This window comes from Anser anser (genome assembly GCF_964211835.1).
Source record: "Anser anser genome assembly, chromosome: Z".
NCBI lineage: Eukaryota > Metazoa > Chordata > Aves > Anseriformes > Anatidae > Anser > Anser anser.
The window spans coordinates 16,822,747-16,829,505 of record NC_139723.1 but is presented as its reverse complement, the minus strand read 5'-3'; the positions used below and the strand labels follow the sequence as shown (position 1 = coordinate 16,829,505).

Below are 6,759 nucleotides of genomic sequence, written 5' to 3'. Positions count from 1 at the left end.
TCTGGGGGTGACCCCCAAGGGGACCAGCCCCATCCCTCCCTCCCTCCCTCGCACGGCACCTCCCCGCTCCCACCGGGCACCCAGGGGTGCCAGCTGCCTGCGGGGCGCGGCGTGGGGGGCGGGCCGGGGCGGGGAGTGGGCCGGGGCGGCGCGGCACGGCTCGGCACGGCTCGGCTCGGCTCGGCTCCCATGTGCACACCCTGCGGGCTGCCGGACCCCGGCCGCCGGCGGCAAGGTAGGAGGCCAGGGCGGGGGGCCGGGACACGCGCGGGGAGGGCGCTCCGCGGCACCTGCAGCATCCCCCGGATCCCCCCCGGCACCGGGGGGTGCCCACGGGGGAACGGGGCCCCTGGGGGTGGGGGGTGGGGGGGCTCCGGTGCCGCGGTGCGGGGCTGCCGCCGGCCCCACCCGGCTTTGTGCGGAGCCGTCCCTTTGTGCTGGGGCCGGGGGGGGGTTGGGGTGGGAGCCCGCAGGGCAGGGTGACAGCCACGCTGCCGGCTTCGGGGGCTCCGCTTTGAGCGCTGCCCCCTGCCGTGGGGAGCGTTTTGGTCCCGAGGCTGTGGCAGGGAGGAGGCAGGCCGGGCTGTGCGGCGGTGACAGCACTTTGCGAACAGGTTTCCCCCCACCCCCCCGGTGGGCAGCGCCTCGCCGAGCATCCCTTGTTCACCCTGCGGGGAGCGGCGCCCTCCCTGCCCGGCTCTGGAGGGCAGAAAGAGAGCCCCGCAGCATCCCTGGCTGTCCCCGGCCCCCTGCTCGCTGACAGCCCCCGAGCAGGCGGTGTGCTCTCTGCAGTCCCCCTGAAGGGAATTCGCCTGGACGGGCTGAACCGCTTCTGGCCTCCTGGGTGCTGTAGGGAAGTGGTTTCTGTCTGCAGAGGTCTCAGGCAACCCTTGCGAGGGGTTGGATGTTGGTCGCCTTTTACCTTCCCAAGGCAGGCTCCCTGGAGGTTTAACAAAGGATAGGATCATCCTGCGTGGCCCTGTTGTTCCCTTTGTTCTGCCAGTGGCTGTGCCCTCTTTGGAGAGCTCCGATCCCTCGCGGTTTGATCGGAGATAGGGAGTGACTCATGGAGACACGCAGGGAGTTCACGTTTTGGTGTCTGCGTTTCAGGAAACTAAAGCAAGGCTTCAGGAGGCGAGATAGAGGTGAGCTGATTGCTCCTGAGAGACAAGGCGCGAAGGAGGTGTTTCCTTCGGTGCTGAGGTTGTTTGCTGGCTTAGCATCATTGCAGACGAGCTGTTACTCCATCCGTGAGAGGTATTTCACGTTCCTTCGATCCATTAGGCCACATCAGCAATTCAAGTCCCATCATCTGCCTTCGCCCGCGGAAACTGGAGGCGCAGGTACCGACGGGTGTTTGGACAAAGAGCCAGACAGCCCCGCCGCCTGCGCCACAGCTCTGCCTCGGGCTCCTCCTGTCCTCCCTTCCCGGGGGGCAGCGCAGCCCCGTGCGCCTGTGCCAGCTCGCGAGGGGCACAGAGGGAGGCTGCGTGGCTCACCTCGGTCCCACCGATCAGCCCGGCTCCCATCTGTGTCTCCACAGCAGGTGGATTTCCTGCCAGCGGCTCGGGGTATCTGGAGCTGAGATGGGCTTCTTGCTTTGTGCTCCTGAGTAAATTCTGCCTTCCTCTTGGATCACTTGGTTTGTCCCACCATGAGCAGGTTTCTTGGGGAACATTGCAGCGAGCGGACACCACTGCGAACTTTTCTGCGTCTGCTAAATTTATTAGTGGCTGGATAACGAGTGGACGGGGGATGTCTGGCTCCGTGGTGGGTTTCTGGGGGTTTGCTTCCCTGTGAGTCTCTCGGTGGCTTGGCACGGGGCCTGCTGCTGGATCGTGGGGCCTGCACCAGGGCCATTTTCACTTTCCTCTGGGATTTCTGGGCTGTCCGGTGCTGTCCGATGGGGTGCAGGGGGGATGTAGGCAGAGACCTGAAAGCCCTGGGAAATGTCTGGAAGGGAAGGTGATGTTCAGCAGTGAGACACCGCTGCCTCGGAGGCAAGCTAAGGTGGATTTTGTGCTCTGTGTGGCCACGCAGGCTCCTCGTGTGTTGTGTTGTGTGCTCCTCCGATGTTTTTGTGTTACTTGCCCAGTGTGAACTCTTCGTCCCAGCCTGGTGGGCCCTGATTTCCACAGCAGGGACATTGTTGGGGGGGGGGGGACGACACCCTCATGGGATGTGGCATGGTGTGTGAGGGACCCTTCTGTGAAGAACTGGGGCGGAGGGAGGCCTGTCCCAGGATGGCTGCCCCCAGCAGTCCAGGCCCGATGCTCCACTCAAGCATCTCAGGGTACAAGGCAGGGCCGCAGGTGGCCTGCTCTCCCTCTGCCATGCACGGCACGGAGAGGCCGTGGTGAGGAGATTTCTCCTGGCTTCCCGCAGGTGCACGCGTGGCTGCGCTGGCTGCAGAGAGCTGGCTGGGGCAGGCAGCCGGCGGCTCACGGCAATTAGGCCGGCGCGCCTTCTGCCCCTCCGCGGAAGAAACAGGAAAGACCTTGAGATCATCCGGGAGGCTGCGTGGGCCAGGGGGGTGCTGACACACACAGGGCTACGCAGGCTTGCGAGCGGGAGCCAAACTGGCCTAGTATTTCCAGGGATTTCCCCTTTGCGGTATGACAGGCTTGCCAGCAATTCTTCGTTTTGAAAATACACCCTACAGGGCTGTGTTAGGGTAATGCTGACGCTTACTATTCCCAAGGCGCTTTGAATAGGACTTTCTGACCCTCAGCCAGGCACAGCTCTTTCTAAAGTGCTGGGATGTGCCCACAGCAGGAACACCTTGCAGCTCCAAGCCCTGTTCCCCCTTTCCCTCCTGACCAGCTGCCTGCTTTATTTCATACCGCTTCACACTTTGTGGAGCACAGCCCAGAGCCGGGCCTCTCGGTCCGTCCCTCTCCCTCTGGAGCATCCTTTGGGCCCTGGTTTGCACAAGGGTTTCTCTCCGGGCCGGAGGGTTGCCGTGCTCTCTATCTCTGTGCCAGGAAGCACGGAGGCTCCCAGCTGCAAGGAGGCGGCCTTCTGCTCACCTCCGTGTCTGCACTGCCTCCCTCCCTCGGTGGGACAAAGTCACCGAGGGAGATGATAAGGAAGGAGAAGCAGCAGAAACTCATGGTGTCTGTGGTATTTTTATGGCTGACTTCGAGGCAAAGTCCAGGGAACCTGATTAGATAACTCCCAGGGAAACAGGGGAGGCCGAACTCCATCCTGCTCCTGCTGCAGGAGGCAGCGCCAGGGGAGAGGCTCTCCCAGGAAGAGGAGGCGAGCCAAGGCCGCTGCGTCAGGGTTACACCTGTGAAAGCGAATACGAGACCGACCTCCTGGCTGACAGTCAGAAAAACAGGCACAGGCAGGAGCCAAGTACCGGGCCTACTCCCGAGAGCAAAAATTAGGCAGTCCTGGCTCTACAGATACCGTGGTTTTAACCCTCCGTGCTGCATGTCAGTGCAGAAGGCTGAAATCCTCCTTGGCAGGCTTGGAGAGCTTTGGATGCCATCGTGGCTTTTAGGTGAGCCATGGGCAGTGTTGGTAGACGAACACCTTTTTTTTTGACCTTGCCCTCACCGTGGTTTGACGAACGGCCTGATGCAGCAGGTGAATTTGGAGCATCTCCAAGCACGGGACCGGTGTGGCAGATCTCCCCTCAAGCTGCCTGTCCCGCTCCAGCCACGCCCAAGGGTAATGTGGCCGCGGAGCATGTTTGCCCGTCTGCCCAAAGCACCCTTGAAGTGCTGCTTCCCGTGAGTCAAACCCGAAATAACACAAAACCTTAGGAAAGTGTAGCTGCCCTCGTGCCCGAGCTGCTGGCACAGCTGCTGCGCTCCTTTCTAAGGAACCTCGTATTGACGTTGTTGGAAACGCTGTCTGGTGACACGAAAGATGTCAGGAAGGACCGATATTCCTTGTCATCCTCCGGTTTCTTCCATTCGATCTGCCCCCTAAAAGGAGCCTGTGTTGGCAACAAAATTGCAGGGTAATAGGCACAGAAAACCCAGACAGCTCTTTAATTGCAGTAGACGGATAGAAGAAGTCAAAGATTGTCTTGCTAACATCTACTTAAATGTAATTAGTTTGCATTATTTTCCTCTGCCGTTTTCTCTAATTTAATTTGAATACCAAAATACATACACAGAGGAACAAAAACAAAATCAGAATAGCATTGCTTCAAGTTCCTGTTCTCATAACATCTGGCTCCTCCTATGCATAGAGGCTTTTTTCCTTACAGTCAGGGAGGATCAGAGCCTCTCACCTCACCCCCTCCCACTCCGGTCGTGGTGGTGGCTCATGTTTCTCTTCGAATTTGCAGAGGTCTTGATGTCAGTAATTGATACCTGAAGTCTTAATTGAAAAGATTGATTTTGCTAATGATAGCCTGGCATCTGACGTCTTCCACAGAAATCAATAGGAGTTTCAGTGCCTCACAGTTTTAGAAATCATGGCACTTGTTACAAGGCTTAGCCAGGGTTTGAAGGGCTTGGCTTTATGGCCCCTTGCATCTATTTGAGACTTGTGCCACCTGCCATACATTAAGCCTTGTGCAGGGTCTGGTGCAGCCTGCCAAGCAAACAAATTCCTCAAACAAGCAATCCCAGCCCAACCCCTCACTGAGAGGGGTAAATCCTCAAGTGGAAAGTCAACACTTTCATCTTTATTGGCATCCAGGTTGTGTTTTGGTGAGCTCTTGGTTTGCGTGGAGAGTAAAAGACCTCAGAAATCTCACGTATCTTTTTAGATAATGGATTCTTCAGTCTGATTGACAAACCAGAACAAGATCCAGTAGCTGGAGGCAGAAGTTATTATTTGGAAAAACTGAGAGGTAGTTGTGTTTTCAGCAGCAGAGAGGGCGAGTCACGGGGAGAGCTTTACAGGATGATACATAGCTAGCAACTTGAACAAGGTGATTTTCTAAATAATGCCATCCAGCACAGACAGCGGCATTCTCTGGAAGTAGGCAGCATCCTGCAAAGGTCACACTCTGGTCAGAGTTATTAGCTGGACAGGGATGGCTAAAAGGATAGTTTGCTTGCTTGTAGCACCTCCACCTTTTGAGATTTTCATAATACACCTGGACATGGCCCTGAGCAATCTGACCTGATGCAGGGGCTTTGAGCAGGAGGTTGGGCTAGGGACCCTCAAAAGTCCCTAGCAGCCTAAATTCGTCTGTGGCTCTGTGAGTGCAGTAAAAGAGAAAACCTGGAAAAGCTATTAGGGAACAAAGTTCCAAGGAGTTAAACCAAGAAAACCCATACTGGAACCCTATCTCCCTTGCATCTTTCTAAGTGTGTTGCTGAGTGTTGAACTTGAGAGAGTGGCTGCAATCCCTAAATTTCTGCCACAGCACATGCATCTGCTTGTGGGTCTGTCCACTGGATGGAGGCAAAATATCAAAGGGTGTCTGTCTTTGGGAATGTTGTGGTCATCCATTCTTTGAAACATTTCAAAGACTGTTTCAATAAACCTCTTGTTACTACTTTGGGGAGTCTCTTAGTGTTGAGCACTTGCTTTTGGTGCCCAGCCCTTTGTGGGCTGTTAGTGGAAGAAGACTTCTTAAGCTTAATCAAGAGTGGGTCTTTTTGATGTGTAAAGAGGGAACTGAAGCAGCAATTTCTTTACCTTCTCTTTCTTCCCATTCTGAGAAGTCAGTGAAACTAAGGTCATTATCTTGTGCACAGTTTTGTCTATTTCTGAGGAGTTTTCAGGTGTCATTCTTCCTTCCCTGAAAGTATGACTTGCAACATAAACTTTTTTTTTGTGACTTCAAGATGGCTTGTAACTTACGTATTAAAATGGTATAGCAGTGTTTATACTCTTGTTTCTGCCTGTCTTGCAGTCAGGCTCAGTTGTGAGGGTTTGGAAGATCAGTGGCACAGAGACCGTATGTGGCACTGAAGGGTTTTACAAGCCTGCCAGTGCTGTGTGACTTTGCTGTCCCTGGCCACCGGCAGTACGGGCAGATGACTGCCTGGTGTCTTTTGGTATGTATGTCTGGAAACCTGCAAGTGTCTTAAACTCCTGCAGAAAGACAAGTCTTTCAAAGCAATTTTGAAAGTTCTTCCTAAATGCTGAGCTCTTTCTGAAATCCCTCCCCTTTCTTTACTGCCATATCTGCCTGTGTCATTGCCTGCTCTCCTTCCTGTGCCTGGAGTTCCCTGGCATTGCAGGGCACCCCATCGTATCCCACCTGCAGCCCTCAAGCCTGCTCAGGAACCTCTCTATGGGGCTGATTCCTGCTTGGTGTTGTCTCTCTCTGAGCAGACGCGGGGACTGGACTCTCTTCTGGCTTTGAGCAGTCTGCAGAAGTTTCCTGGAGCCTGAAGACTTTCTCTGGTACTGAATAGCCTGAGACTACAGATACAATTCCATGAGTGCGTTTAAGTTGCCCAGGGAACACTGCATACCCAGTCAGGTGCAGTGTTGCCCAGTGTGTCCTACCCAGTGTTTTTCTTCTCACTCTTCTTCACACAGACAGTCTTTGTTTCTGCTGCCTAAGGAAGCAAAATGGAATGGAAATCACATTCCAAGCTGCCTGGTCTGCATTATATCAGAAGTTCAAATGCTGCTTTAATTCACAGCCAGACTTCAAGGGCTGTGCAACCTTTCCTTTCCTTTCATTTCCTTTTTTTTTTTTTTTCTCCCTCAACCCTTTTTTCTCTCTCTCTCTCTCTCTCTCTCCCTTTTTTTTTTTTTTTTTTTTTTTTCTCCTACTGGCACTTTGAGACGATCAAATACTGTCTGGATACACCTACTGTGCAGCCGTGT

At 54.8% G+C, this 6,759-nt stretch overlaps 1 protein-coding gene across 3 annotated transcripts in view; it reads left to right on the top strand.

The window, feature by feature from the left end:
• Positions 1–99: 99 nt before the first annotated feature.
• CORO2A (coronin 2A) overlaps positions 100–6,759 on the top strand; it is a 51,702-nt gene continuing 45,042 nt past the window's right edge. The window contains exon 1 of one of the 3 annotated variants that reach the window (XM_083816491.1): positions 100–235. The gene's annotated coding sequence lies outside the window, so the exon portion shown is untranslated. Of the gene's footprint in view, positions 236–1,125; positions 1,146–6,759 lie in introns of those variants that run through there. The other 2 variants (XM_083816494.1, XM_083816493.1) reach the window with 2 other exon arrangements.